Source organism: Chrysemys picta, chromosome 10, assembly GCF_011386835.1.
Source record: "Chrysemys picta bellii isolate R12L10 chromosome 10, ASM1138683v2, whole genome shotgun sequence".
Taxonomy (NCBI): domain Eukaryota; kingdom Metazoa; phylum Chordata; order Testudines; family Emydidae; genus Chrysemys; species Chrysemys picta.
The window spans coordinates 37,149,705-37,165,376 of NC_088800.1; the positions used below are offsets into that span (position 1 = coordinate 37,149,705).

Below are 15,672 nucleotides of genomic sequence, written 5' to 3' on the forward strand. Positions count from 1 at the left end.
TCTAGAAAAGCCTTAATAAAAGACTGGATGAATAGCAAGCAAACAAAACAACCCAACCTTTGCACTATAATATACTTCCCCATGCTGTATACATATTAGCATACTTTGTGGGTTGACAAAAGTTGCAATTTCGATCTGAATATTCTGGGCTTGAATCTTTTACCTGCTTTTGTTGCTGTAAGTACACTGGCCTGGATTTTTTGGAATATGTACCGTACATTCCAGCATATTCTGCGCTATGAATGGCATGTATAAATGCAGCTAAAATTCTGACTTAATGTGTTATGAGATGGGGTTCGTCTGCAAATATAAACGCAGAAGTCTTCATCCTTCCTGGTCGTGACCTTTTGTGATATTGCACAGTGCAATTAATTACATGTTCCCCATTACAGAGTAGCTTAAGCTAAAAGATCATTGTCCTTCCAGTGGGTAGCCAGATGGAACGGACTGTAGTTCTAAGAGATGACTGAGCTCCCAGCAGAATAAAGAAGTGGCATTACTGCTGCTATTTATGAAAGGGAACAGCTTGTGGATCTAGGTCTGGGATTTTCAGTAGCTCATCTGCCTTCTAATTTTCACACAGTGTTTTCAATTAGCACTCTTGTTGGCTCAACAAAAAAGAGAATTGGGGATTGGAGGGGGATGGGAGAACTTGAGACAAAATGGAGTAACTGGTAAAGTGTTCTCCCATCAGTCAGGTGTTGGAAGGGCACCCCAGTCCTTGAGACAGATGTTTTCTCTTTAAAGCACCATAACCCATCTCAAGGTTACTCAAATCTAGGCAGTTTCTGCTGTATGGTTTGGGTCCCAGTTGTCATGGGAATCCTCAGAGGATTCTTATTTTCTAGGAGTCACTGACATTTTCTGTGGTTTCAAGATGTAAATATTTTGTTCTTGGAAAAACTGGATTCAGCTTTGAGCAGTTTGGAAAAAATGTTTTTGCTCCAGAATTCCTCCTTCCCAATTATGGTAAAAAAAACAACAACCCATCCCTAGAAAAACAGTAGATAAGGCAATTAAAAAAATGGAATTAATAGTGGCCTGGCTTCACTATACAAATGTGTACAGACAACTGGGCCTAATGTTCCAAGCTCTCATGGTGCAATTAATTGTCCTGATATGCACTTGGCATTGTCACATCCAGTGACAGGAGCTTGGGGGCGGGAGATGGGTGTTTGTGTAAGTGGGTTTACACTTAAGAGAAGATAGGACTTGTAAACAAAAGCAAGAACCTTAAAATAGGAGAAGGTGAGAGAACTTAGTAAGAGTCTACCACTGGTAGATTGTCAGCACCATCTTCCCTTTGTTAGTCTAATATACAGTATAAGTATGTTCTCAAAAGAATGTGTATCAGCAAAAAAGATGGCTTGGTGCTCCGAGGCACATTTAAAAATAAAACTGATGATCAGAAACCTATTTGCTTTTACAGTTACGGTATTCTTCAAAAATACTGTACTCACAGAGCTAAGCTGATTTCTAATAGCTAAAGTACCTAACAAATGGCTGTATTACACAGCACTGAAGAACAGAAACACCAAACAGAATATTAAAATATAGAGGTACACTTTATGTACATAGAAATATCATTATAATGCCCCCTATCCACCCAGTTGCCTCCTTAAGCGCCCATCTCCTTGCGGCTTTAGATGGACAGGCCTGGATTCTTCTGGATCCTGCCTTCCACTCAGTAGGGTGTAACTTATTTATTTTCTTCCCATATGAATTTATTTGGAGGTGCCCCCCACCCCACCTTGCCCCCGCTCCTTTCTGGCAGGATCATCAGGGCAGCTTGTGAGGAAAATTCTAACCACAGGGTAACCTCCACTTATTTGTCAGATAGTTGGAAACTCCCAAGAAATAACTCTCTCTCTCTCTCTCTCTCTCTCACACACACACTCACACTATATTCAACACAGTAATTATATTAAACAGGAGATAAGTATAACACAACAGGGTAGAACATTATTCTCAGGGACAATGGTGCCCACACTGATAATACCCATGAATTCCCTCAGTCACGTGACCTGATATAGCAAACATAAAAATTAGCATCCCATTGGTATGCGTACTTTGTAGGGGCCCTTGATGAATTGTGACCACAATATCTTCTGTGCAACAGTTAGCAACTTGGCTGGCTGGGTTCAGTACAGCCCCCAAAACTCCCAAGTGGGATAAGTTGGCATGTCCCTTCACAGGTTTAATAGGCAGCAGGTAATAAAATCCCCAACTCTTACCCACTGGCTTGAGGACACAGCTCAGGAGTAGGAGGGTCTCCTAAACAATCTCTCTGACTAGCTAACTAAAGGATGCCCTCACAACTCCGCGAATGATCCTCTGGTTCAGAGATGGCTCTGGACTCCTCAATTACTGCAGAAGGGCTGATGATCGCTGCTATCAAGTGTCCTCTTCATGCAGGAATCAGGCTGCTTCTGGACCCAGGATTTCCCCTTACCTCAAAGGGGTGCAGGGCTCAAGGTGCAGGTTACAAAACTATACTAAAAATCCAAACTTTTTAGTCTCCTACCCTAGTGCTCAGATGCATTCTCAGCTGGCACCAGCCCTGGACTAGCAGCCAGAGCAGTGGTGGTGCCATGCGGTGACTGATATTTTCCAAGGGAGCTAAAGGGCTAACTCAGCCTGGCTGGGGGGAATTTTCCCAACAAAATTCTACAAACTGGGAGTCACCTTGGAGAGGGTAAGGCCCAAGCTGAGGGATGTTGCTTCCAGGTCCCCAGAGGCCAATTTTTGGAGGAACCCTGCATGCATGCCTGGGACTCACCAGCTCCCCACACAGCCAGTCCTGCCTTTTCCTACTCCAAAATGGCTTTTCCCACCTCCAGGGTTTCCAAGGGATGGCAGCTCACTCCCTGTTGGTAAGTAGGGTTACCATATCTAACAAATAAAAAAAGAGGACCCTCCACGGGCCCTGGCCCCGCCCATTTCCCCACCCCAGCCCCTCCCCAACTCCGCCCCTTCCCGCCCTAACTCCGCCCCCTCCGCCCTCCCACTCCCAGCCACGCGGAAAGGGCTGCCCGAGCGCTACCAGCTTCACGGTTTGCCGGGCAGCCCCCAGACTCTGCGCCCCCGGCCGGCGCTTCCCCAGCGCAGCTGGAGCCCAGGCGGGGAAGCGCCCAGCCGGGGGCGCAGGGTCTGGAGGCTGCCTGGCAAACCGTGAAGCCGGTAGCGCTTGGGCTTCGGGCAGCCCCCTTGCCTCCGGACCTTGCGCCCCCAGCCGGGCACTTCCCCTCCCGGGCTCCGGCGGCGCAGGGTCCGGAGGCATGGGGGCTGCCCGAAGCCGGTAGCGCTCGGCTCTTAAACAGAGCCAAAGAGTCTGGGAGGAGCAGAGCCGCCGCGGCCGGAGGCTCTGCTCCTCCCCTGACTCTTCGGCTCTGTTTAAGAGCCGAGCTACCCCAGCGCTACCGGCTTCGGGCAGCCCCCATGCCTCCAGACCCTGCGCCACCGGAGCCTGGGAGGGGAAGTGCCCGGCTGGCGGCTGGAGTCCGGAGGCAAGGGGGCTGCCTGAAGCCCATAGCGCTCGGGCAGCTCGGCTCTTAAACAGAGCCGAAGAGTCGGGGAGGAGCAGAGCCTCCGCGGGAGGGGAAGTGCCTGGCCGGCATTTTCCCGGACATGTTCGGCTTTTTGGCAATTCCCCCCAGACAGGGGTTTGAGTGCCGAAAAGCCGGACATGTCCGGGAAAAACCGGACGTATGGTAACCCTATTGGTAAGGCTAACTCAGCTTCCTGGGCTTTCACTTGTCAATCATTTCACTCTGCCCCCTCCGCCAAGCAGACTGCATGCTATCTTCCCCCAAGCCAACTGGGCCCCTGGTATTCTACATAGTTACGGCCTTACCAAATTCATGGTCCATTTTGGTCAATTTTACGGTCATAGGATTTTAAAAATCATACATTTCATTATTTCAGATTATTTAAATCTCAAATGTCAGTGTTGTAACTGTAGGGCTCCTGACCCAAAAGGGGATTGTAGAGGGGTCACAAGGTTATTGTAGGGCAGTTGTGGTATTGCCACCCTTAGAACCCCAGGAGCCTAGGGAGTTGCATTGTATGATTATTATTAATAATATTTATTACTGTAGTGCTTAGGGACCAACCAAGAATGGGGCCCCTTAGTGTGGGCATTGTACAGGCACAGAGCAGTAGACAGTCTGTGCCCTAAAGATACATACTTATATGGGGAAAATAGTTTATTTGAAAACAAGTGTTTGGGCTGAAACACAGATTCAAAGGTGATTTTCAGAGGTAACTCTGAGCTGACTCACTGATAACTCTTATAAAGGATCATATTCTGGTTTCTCAATGGAAAGTTGTCCAAGCAACTTGATAAGCTTCTTTCTCTGTAGGTTTTCCAGCTATCTAGTGTACTTTAATATGGTCTCTTCAAATTAACCCTCCAAAAATCTCTTCACAAAGTCCTGTTTATTTTGACAGACTGGTCTAAACTTCTAACATTTATGTTTCTGTTTCATCTGCAGGTCTCCTGGCCTAGGGGTGTCTTACAAAAGTGATTCAGCCAGTGAGGAATGAAAAGCCATGGTGGAAACAGACTGGAGGTGGGAGGCAGGACTTCAGGATCTGTCCTGGTCCCTGCCTAAGCAGCTTGCCTATGGGGCAAACTGTTTAATGAATTAAAAGCTCCTATGAAGCCACAGGCACCAGCCACTGAACATTTGAACTGTCCTCCATGTAAAGCTTTCAGAGCATGTGACTACTGTACAATCATCAGTTTTCCATCATTTCAGCTGCGTGGGGAGATACCCACACACTCTGTGGACTGGACAACAATGGAGGTGAATCTGCTTCCAGTCTGTGTAGTGGAGGCAGCCTTCGTGTTGTGGTAATAGAGCTTTGAAATGTTATGTTGCTTTGTATCTCTTCATCCTTTCTGTGGGGTTTCCTTCTCCCTTTCCAGTTCTCCTTTTGTCCTTTTCTTGTTAGTTGATGTTTGCTGCAATGTATAGCAACACCTGTATTCTTTGCTATGATAGACACAGCCTTCTTTACTACCCCGCCTGTGGTGTCTTCAGTGCAAGCTTCTCTTTTTCGTGCTAGGTTGCATCTCGTACAATGAGGTTCCTTCCTGCTGGTATTGGCTGTGGCTGGCGCTTCATGACTGAGTGGCGCTGAAGGAAGGGCTCTCTCTTTTCCCCCTCCCAGCTACTCTTTCCAAGCATCTCTGCTGCACATATACAGAGTCCTGCTTCTCAGCAAGATTCCGCTGTTCCTATCTATTGAAAATGTCTGTTGCAGCATTTTACTGCTGAAAAGGTCAGCGGTAATCAAGAGAGAAAGTGAAAGGCTGGCTTCTCTCAGCCAGCAGGAAAAGTGCAAAACTTTATTTTAGACTAAAATAAAACACGTCGCTTTTCTGTCCTCTGATATGTTGCTTTGTCTAATATGATGTGAGCTGCAGCCTGCTTGAGCGAATTATATTATGTTCCAAGTCGTCTCTCCACCACAAAGGGAAACAGGCAGGGGAATTACATTTCCCTCTGTCCATCTGCTGTTGTAGCACTAAGGAACCATTTTTATAAAAGGCGCCTGCAATGAAGTGCAACCGCAGAGAGCAGCTTTAGCAGAGGTGAGCAAATTGTGGCGCATAGAATTCCGCAGTGCAGCCCATGGCTACCCTCACCTTTAATACAAAAGTGCATCTTCTGGAGACTACTGCTTCCAGCATGGGATGTTCCACCTTGATCTGAGTGGCCTTTCACTCATGGCCAGTGTCTTTTTGTGTGCTAAGCTCTGTAGTTTCTCTGAATTGCACCTCACCTGCTTGTCAAAGATGAAGACGTCTACAGTCTGCACCGTTTTATGCAAATTATTTGCAGCCCTTGGGCTCCTGTCAGATTATTAGTTCAGGCTTCAGTTGAGAACTTCTTGAATACCCTTGGGCTTTACTATGATGGGCCAAACATGCTCTCCATTCTACATGCCACCTTCCTACTCCTCCTTCAGAAAATCTTGGGATTTTTCCTATCATGAACTGGGAATGCTTGTATTACCTTGCCATGCTGATGCAAGCAAGAACAGTTTCACAGATCTGCAATGTAAGCATCTGCAATTTTATATTTGAAGATTAAAAGGTAGTTCCTCCTTTTCCACTCTTTAGTGCATGCTGCACAGATTTCACACTTGCTTGAAGCCATCTCCAAGTCAAAGCCCTCTGTGACAGGGGCTCACTCACCCCATGCCTTGCAGTTGGTACCTTCACTGAAGCCAAACAGCAAGGATTTGCGTGTAAGCTCGAGTCTTCCTTCACGGAGGGACTCGTTTTTGTTTTCTCTCTCATCATTTTTTAAGACTTCACCCACAAGAGCTGCAACTTGGGGCATTGGCTTTCTTTTTCCTTAACATAGGCAAAACCTAAGTTCCTATAATCTGTGCAACCTCACAACATCCTATTTAGCGCTGTGCGGGCGCTTGGGGGACCCTCCTTGGGGACCTGTCGCAGCCAGGGCGGCCCAGGCCCAGAGACAGCCAGATCAGGCTCAGCCACGGGCGGGGCGTCGCAGCCGGGCCTGGACCCAGGAGCGGCCCGGACCTGCTGCGGAGCTCCAGAGCTGCCGTGGCAGGGAGAGGCGCCTCCCCGCCCCCCCCCCCCCCCAGCCCAGGTGCTGCTGCAGGGGGGAGAGAGCGGGGGGGAGTCCTCTCTCCCCACCGTAGCCCAGGAGCACCCTCCTGCACCCCAAACCTATCATCCTTAGCCCCACCCTAGAGCCCACACCCCAAGCCAGAGCCCTCACCCTCTGCACCTCAACCCTCTGCCCCAGCCCTGAGCTCCTCATCCCTGGCCGCACCCCCAGCCAGAGCCCACACACCCTGCACCCAATCCTCTGCCCCAGCCCTGAGCTCCTCATCCCCGGCCCCATCCCAGAACCTGCACCCCCAGCTGGATCCCTCACCCCCTGCACCCAACCCTCTGCCCCAGCCCTGAGCCCTCTCCCATGCTCTGAACCCCTCGGTCCCACCCCCACCACATGAATTTTGTTATGTGCACCAATATGAAAGTGATTCATTCTGCACATGGGTGGGAAAAATTAGAGGGAACACTGGGCAAGACCAGCAGATGTTAGCATGAACTAGTTCTGAATTCTGTAGTGAACAAGTTGTGGGAGAACATCCTGTAGATAAATAGCATTTCAGGAAAAATCACCTCCATCTCACACCGTTTAGTAATTGTGGCAATTGACTGCTGTATTGAAGTGGGAGTAGCCTAAGTGCAGTCCACAGCCAAAACCTGGGCCCACAGAGTTCTGACACATCAGTCAGTGGTAACTCTTATCTTTAATACAGAGATACACCCCTTGGAGATGGGAGGGCTTGATCTACTTTGTGTCCATATTTAAGGTGTGGATGGCTGCAAGCTGCCCTGTCTTACACAAATCAGATGTAGCCGTCAGCTCCTGGCACATTGCCAACATATCTCTGTGTTGGGCAAAGCATGCCTGTTCTTGGATGGGAGAGTCAAGCGGGTACTTACCCTTAGCTGCATGCTGACTGACCAGTCTTTCCCTTTTCCCCAACACAGAGGAAGAGAGATGTGATGACATGGCTCATTTTGAAGCAGCTGGGATGGGGGGGGGGGGGGTATGATGTGAGTTCTTGCTCTCCAACAATATTACAGATGATGTTTTGTCTCATTAAGAAGCTTCGTATCTGCACTGATTTATCCAATGAAAAATGAATTTTGCCTTTTCAGTGTTTTTCATGAGTGTCACTTCAGTTTACATTTTTCAGTGTGTTGGCTGACAAAAAAAAATTAAGTGGGTGGTGAGGGGAGGAGCAGGGTCAGACATTTTCTTTGCTCTGAGAAATGTTAACAAAAACATATTAAAATGGAGTCCATTTGCTGGATTAATGTGTTTGGAATTGTTGAAATGCCAAGTTTTCTGTACAAGTGTTTTTGCAATTAAACTTTTAGACTTTCTTTGTTTAAGAAGATGATATGCTTGCTTGACATTTGCTTCATTAAAACTGTTCAACATTGAATCCATTCTGATTCAATTTTAACTGCATGTTAATGAGAGAAATCTTACCACCATTGTCTTCTTGTCTGAGAGACTTTGTCAACTCCACATTAGTCACCAAAACTCTTTGCCAATCCATATTGGCAACACGTTCATTTCCCCAGTGGCTCATTCGAATGGTGGGTTCACAGTTTGAGGAGTCTGTATTTTAGAACGCCATGCTGGGTTGTAATTTGATTTTATGTGAAGGTGATGCTTGGAGCAGAGTGGGGGAGAACGCTCAGTCTTTATCCTGTCTGTCAGACAATCATAGAACTAATGGGAGCTCCCCATCCTCTGCAGCCCAAATGTATTAGCTCTGTGTGAAGGGGCCCTGGTGCTGAAAGGAGAGAGGGCTGGATAGCTGCCCTCTTTCAAGTGTAGCTCCCCTTGCATGCACCTGAAGAAAGTAACAACTGTTGAAAACCCCATGAAGACCATTAAAATGTAATAGTCATACAGCATCATTAATAGGGCAAGCCATAGCAAAGAATGGCCCATCATCCCCCTGTCACCCAACTGAGTCAACTGAGCAGGTCCTTTCTTTGCTTCTCATCCACCCTAATTTTTCTCCCTTCCTTGGGTTTCTCCCACCAATTTTTTCTCTGTCTCTTTTCTTGGTCATCTATCATCTTGTCTTACCCCCAGACCTCTTCAGCTCCTTTTTCTTCCCCTTCCAGAATCTTCTATCTGTCTTCCATTCCTGCTCACTGGGATGGAGGACTTATCTTCTAGCCATCTTTTATCCTCATGCAGCCCATATGTTGGGAATAGACTCCCATGTGAAGGAGTCTTCCGGCTGGATGAATTTCTCCTGCACTGGAACTCCTTCCAAAACCATGGGGCTTTAGTCAACCATCCATTTAACTTATTCCCGTGGTTACACCTGATTATCATGATTGCCCAGTCTGATTACTAGTTTTGTTTATACACAACTAAGTCCTTGGTTCCAGTACTCTTTCAGATATCAGGATATGTGCTCATTTGGCTTTGTGTATTTGGCATCACATGTGCTGTAAGCCTTTAAGGTTCCAAAATGGAGGGGACCCAAGGTATCCTTTATTGAAGGGCACCCACCAGCATTTTCCTGTCCAAACACTGGTGAGCACAGGACTGGTGCACACCTGCAAAAGTAACAAACAGCCACAAGAAATGCATCACCAAAGGCAAGGGTCCGTTTCCCTTTCAGCCAGTGCTGCTATCCCTGTGTCTGACGTCAGGCAGCAGATGGTGGCCAATCGTGCTTTCTTTAAAACAAACTATGATGCATTGTAATATTTCCACTGGTTGTTTCTTCCTTTTCTTAATCCCTCTTTGCTGTGCAGCTGCTGGATTGGATCAGTGATTAATAATCCTTTAGGGTAGATGGGGGAGCTTGGGTTCTTTTCGGAGGAAAAGCTCACAGCTCCTTCCTGTTCCGCAGGCAATTTCCTGTCAATAATGTAGATGAGATTTCAAGTGAGGTATTTTTTACACTTAGCATGAGTTCAGCTGTATTCTTTGGAGCCTGGAACACATTCAGGCCAGTTAGAGTTAAAGGTTATCCTTCAGCTCTTCTGTAATGATCTCTCACTGACCAGTGGATCATTTTGTCTCTTCCTTCCTCATTGCTGAGAGCATTGAATATTTTGTCTTTTTAATCTTTGGGATTTCCTAGTCAAATTCAGGAACTGCCTTGTTAATTGCAAAAGCTGCAGATTTACTGGGTGCAAGTGGAGTTCACCACCTGGTAGATGTAGTCAGGTGTCTGTGTCCACTAATTAGTAAGAGAACTGATGTGGCCTTGGCCAAGTCAGACCCTGAAACCAGTGTCCATGGACTAACACCTGGGACTGGCCTCTTTTGGTTAATGTAAGCACTGATGAGGTATATGGCTGTGTAAAGATATGAAAATTGGACCCTGGGAGCTTTTGGCAAACAAAGGGCCAAAGCTTTTAAAATCTGGTGCTATCACTAACCTGTTTGATTGTTATAAACTGGTGGGTGGAGACTAGCACAGTGAGGGTGTATTTGTGTATGTGTGCCAAAGAAGATGTTGGAAGTTTGAATATTTATAGACAAGTAATGGCAAGCAGATGCAGCTGGGACTTTGCTAAAGCACAGCTTTTAAGGGAAGTCAAGAGGAAAAGGTGACTGCAACACAGGAGAATGGGATGTTATTGCAAACATATGGCTTCCTGTCCTTAACTCCTCAGCACTACTCATAGGTGAAAAGAGGCTGAAAATGGTGTTGATGGCTGATTCCTCTGAATTGAACCTAATACAGGTTTGATCTCCATTTCAAGCCTGCACTGGCCTGAATGGTCAAATAGTTTTTTTTCCCCCCATCTCTAGCTTCTGGTTCACTCTGATGCAGGGCCAAACACAGCATGGATTTATCGTATCTGACTTTACCTGTAGCTAGAAGGCAGCAGTCCACCAACTTTGTAACTTTAGGCGTGACATTCTCATTATTAGATTTTGCAGTTTTTATATGAATCTGTATCCCTGTAAGAAGGTCTCAGTGGTGCAAAAGTTCTAGTTTTTTCAATGACTTAATAATGAGCCAATAAACTACTATTTGAAGAAATTCCTGTTTCTTGCTATACAAGGAAAGGATACCCCTGTTTGTGTGGTGGTATTTATAGGCAAAGCCCTTTATTTTGGTTTTTATTTTGTTTAAAATTTCCCAGGGACTTTATCTGTGTTTATTATAAAAATTTTAAAATGGGTGAAAATTGGTGCAAAAAATTAACTTCTCCATTTTCTGGTGAAATATCAGGGTTAATATGGGGAGATGGGAGGACAGAAAAAAGGAACAAATAGAGAAAAGTAAGAGTAGTAAAAACATTTCAGTGCTGTGGTTTACTTCATGAACTGTACATTGAGTACATACATATAGGCTCGCACTTGCGTGTGTGTATCTTCCGCTACTTGTCTTATTTTAACATTTATACTTAATAATAAATTAGTCTAACATAAACACATCTATCTAATGTAATGTATTGGATTTTCTTAACAAAATCAGCATTTTTATGTACTGGAGTGGAGAATTTTATACTGGAGTGGTCTAAAATTTGGGTGAAAAAGCTGTACACACTGAATCTTAGCTTTTGTAAAACCCAGGTATTTTTTGGTAAAAACCAAAAACAAAGCGCCCTTCTCATAGGATAGGGAGAGAAGTAGTAGCACCTTCAAAGGGATGGCGAGACCCCTGAGATGGCACCAGGACATCCCCCACCCCAGTAGTGGGGAGCAGAACTGCACCTCTCCAGCTGTCATATGACTGCTGCATACTATACATTCCATAACGAACACAGAACCCTAGTGTGATCCCTTTTGATAGATTGTCCTCTCTGATCTCCTTTCGCCCATCTCCAGGTACCTCAGTTCCACTGCCTCACCATCACCAGGTGAGCACCAACCACTGCTTCCATCATCGCTGTTGCATCATCTGGACTCTTCACTAACCTTTGCACTGCATCTTGGATGGGGAAGTGTGAGGAGGGTGAAAGATGAGAGGCTGTGTGCACTGTAGTGTGCAGAGGGCAGCGCATGGGGTCATGTGTAAGCGGTTAGTTTAGCTGGGATTTTAGGCCTCAATCCTGCAAGATTTAAGCACAAAATTAACTTTTTATACATGTGAGTGGTTCCATCAAGTTGAGTGGGCCTATTCGTGTTTATAAAGTCACTTGAGTCCCCAAATGCTCACAGGATAAGTGTCGTATGGAGTTTGAAAATATCTTAAAAAATCTATGAGGCAGCAATTTAAGAAAACAAAACACAACTAGCTATTATTTTTAAGCTAGAGAAACCCAGAAGCAGAGAGATGTAGTGATTTTAAAAGAAATATAGAAACAGAGGCTTAAAATAAGAGGCACAATTTAAAATCTAATCTACATGGGCATGTCCCCATTGACTTCCTGTGAGTGCAGGGTATCCACCTTGCAAGATCAAGGCTTTACTTTCTAAGCTCTTTGAGGCGGGGACAGTATCTTCCTATGTGTTTGTAGGATACCTAACAGTGAGATCCTGATGGGTGCTAGTACTGCAATACAAGTAATAAATTAGTCACCATCTAAACTGACATTTGAAAGGTTCAGTAGGGGGAAAAAAAGCGTGGTTACCTAATTACGCTACAAAATGAGGTTCCTGCCTGGAACGGGGTCTTCAGACCACATACAAGGAAAAAATCTTCATCCTTTGGCAAACTGAGAAAATATTTTTCATTTAAAAAGATATTAATCTCTAGTCGTGGATGACTAGTCAGTCTAGTACCTTCCACTACACAATATTTACAGAAAGAGGAATGTGCTAGCTTTTAAAAAAATAAATACAAAAAGAGGTTTGAGATCCCCCGATGCTAACACAGCAGATGTTTTGACTTCATTGCCGTAACTACAAACCTTTAAACAATTTGCTGACAATCAACCTCCCTCTCTTCTGTCCAGCGAAGACTTCAGTATTCTGGGCCTGATTCTTTATTGCCCTACCTTTTATGCAGTCATTTAGACCTGTGCCAAGGGGGTGCAGAATGCTACCCAATGGTGTCAGGGGACACCCACTTTGCTGTAGTGTAAATGACTATACAGCGACTTAGGGTATCTGTGTTTTCCCTGGTACTGTAGATGATGCAGCTCCCACTGGGTAAACAATGACTCTCCCTTTACTGTTCACATATTGGTGGTTTCACCATCTCAGAACTCGGCTTTAGTGAGTAAAAGGCCTTCTAATTTAGTAGAAATGTGTTACTCGGCAGGCAGAAAATCTCTCTTCACTTTCTGCCAAGGAGTTTACATTGCAAACATACAAAGCATTTAACTTTTTTCTCTGGGCGAGATGCTTCACTGACATAACTAGGCATCGCTTCGTCAAATTCAGTGGAACTATGCCAGCTTGCACCGGCCAAACAACCAGCCCTCTGCTTTGGGGAATCAAAGAAGGAGGGCGTAGTTAATTTCAGTACAGGATGATACCAATGTGGGATTCCCTTGTGCCTGTCTCATGTGAACACCACCCATTTTATTAAATCTACTCTAGTGTACACCGAGAGAATTCCCTCATCTAATTTATTTGAAATAATTAACACTTCAACCCAGGGCACTTGCAAGCAAATCCCAGCCTGAAGTTTTAGAGCTGTCTCTAAATAGCCTCTTTCTCCCCCCAACCCTCCAAAATGAACTTTAACAGCAGCAGTGGCCCTTTCCTCCCTTTTCAGAGGAAGTTTGTTTCCTGTATGACACTTCAAATTCCTGCCTAGGTGTTTTTTGTTTTGTTTCCTCCTCAGTTTCTGAATGAAAAAGGGAAGCAGTTCTGAATGGAGGAGGGACGCAGGAAGTACATCCAAAATAGAAGACTGCAGGATGTCTGAGCCTTGGGGGAATGGGAAAGCTCTGGAAACCTAACTGGGCCCAATCCTTTTCCAGGAAGGTTACCTCTTCAGCAGAAATGTTGCCCTTGCTCGTGGACATAGCAGCACAGATGCCATTCGTTGTTGTCCTTGTGTAAATTGATTCTGGATGGTGTTGACACTATGCATAAAAGAATATAATTCTCCAAGCATATTCCACTGATGGGTTTAGCTAAGGAAAGAGTTGTAGGAGGGGAAAATGTGGATGTTTAAAGACATACAGCTTTCTGGCAAGTGTGAAGCTGACTCACAGAATGGGGAGAGGGGTCTTTGTCTTTTACACATAGTAGTAACCAGTGTCCCTGGCATTTGAATTTACACATAATTTAGACCGATCAAGTTCTACCAAAAGAGGGCTGCCTGTTTCTTCTCTTCTGTGGAGGAAAAGGTGAATGCAGCCAAGAGCTGAACTTCTTGTGCTTTTAAAAGGATGGGAATTTCCCCCCACCTTTAAATCTGCTAGTAAAAAAGGGGTAAAGGCAGGGGGAGGAGAGCAAAGGAATAAAATCTGTAATGTTCCATGAAGTTCATGATCATCCATTGCTGATTCAGAGACATTTGAGAAGAGAGAGAGAGAGAGAGAGAGAGAGAGAGAGAGAGTGTGTGTGTGTGTGGGCTCAGATGTCCAAATTCCACACATTCATGAAGAGCTTTCGAGAGGAAAATGTAACAAATGTGAAAGTGGAATTCTTGCTGCACACCACTTTCAGGATTTCACAAGCGTGATAAATGCACGTTTCCAGATGGCTGAAATCTATATGTAAAGAAATTAATCTAATTCCTACTGGGAGAGGCAGTGCCCTCTAATGGTAATTCCTAATATAGCATAACTGAGATGGAGTGAAAAAAGCCTGTTAGTAGATTACTAAGGCCTGGTCTACACTATGATTTTAGGTCGAATTTAGCAGCGTTACCTCGACTTAACCCTGCACCCGTCCACACAATGAAGCCCTTTTTTTCGACTTAAAGGGCTCTTAAAATCGATTTCTTTACTTCACCTCCAACAAGGGGATTAGAGCTGAAATCGGCCTTGCCAGGTCGAATTTGGGGTAGTGTGGATGCAATTCGACGGTATTGGCCTCCAGGAGCTATCCCACAGTGCTCCATTGTGACCGCTCTGGACAGCGCTCTCAACTCAGATGCACTAACCAGGTAGACAGGAAAAGTCCCGCAAACTTTTGAATTTCATTTCCTGTTTGGCCAGGTGGCGAGCTGATCAGCACAGGTGACCATGCAGAGCTCATCGGCAGAGGTGACCATGGAGTCCCAGAATCGCAAAAGAGCTCCAGCATGGACCGAACGGAAGGTACAGGATCTGATCGCTGTATGGGGAGATGAATCCATGCTAGCTGAACTCCGTTCCAGTAAACAAAATGCCAAAACATTTGAAAAAATCTCCAAGGGCATGAAGGACAGAGGCTATAATAGGCACTCGCAGCAGTGCCACGTGAAAATTAAGGAGCTCAGGCAAGCCTACCAAAAAACCAGAGAGGCAAACGGCCGCTCCAGGTCCCAGCCCCAAACATGCTGCTTCTATGATGAGCTGCATGCCATTCTAGGGGTGCAGCCACCACTACCCCGACCCTGTGCTTTGACTCCATCAATGGAGTAGAACGCAACATGGACGCGGTTTTTGGGGATGAGGAAGGTAGCTCACAGCAAGGAAGCGGAGAAACCGGTTTCCCCAACAGCCAGGATCTATTTCTCACCGTGGACCTGGAGCCAGTACCCCCCGAACCCACCCAAGGCGGGGTCCCGGACCCTGAAGGCGGAGAAAAGACCTCTGGTAAGTGTCCCTTTGTAAATATTATACATGGTTTAAAAGCAAGCGTGTTTAATGATTAATTTGCCCTGGCATTCGCGGCCAGTACAGCTACTGGAAAAGTCTGTTAACGTGTCTGGGGATGGAGTGGAAATCCTCCAGGGACATCTCCATAAAGCTCTCCTGGATGTACTCCCAAAGCCTTTGCAAAAGGTTTCTGGGGAGGGCAGCCTTATTCCGTCCTCCATGGTAGGACACTTTACCACTCCAGGCCAGTAGCACGTAGTCAGGAATCATTGCAGAACAAAGCATTGCAGCCTATGGTCCCGGTGTTTGCTGGCATTCAAACAACATCTGTTCTTTATGTGTTATCTTTAGGAGAGTGATATCATTCATGGTCACCTAGTTGAAATAGGGTAGTTTTATTAAGCGGACATTCAGAGGTACCTGTTCCTGCTGGGCTGTTTGCCTGTGGCTGAACAGAAATGTTCCCC

The 15,672-nt window shown here is 45.8% G+C and overlaps 1 protein-coding gene across 8 annotated transcripts in view; it reads left to right on the plus strand.

Annotated features, from left to right (window-relative positions):
* HMG20A (high mobility group 20A) overlaps positions 1-8,010 on the plus strand; it is a 78,711-nt gene extending 70,701 nt beyond the window's left edge. For all 8 annotated transcript variants that reach the window (XM_065558462.1, XM_024110451.3, XM_042842389.2 and 5 more), the window contains one exon: positions 4,494-8,010. The gene's annotated coding sequence lies outside the window, so the exon portion shown is untranslated. The remainder of the gene's footprint in view (positions 1-4,493) is intronic.
* Positions 8,011-15,672: the final 7,662 nt, after the last annotated feature.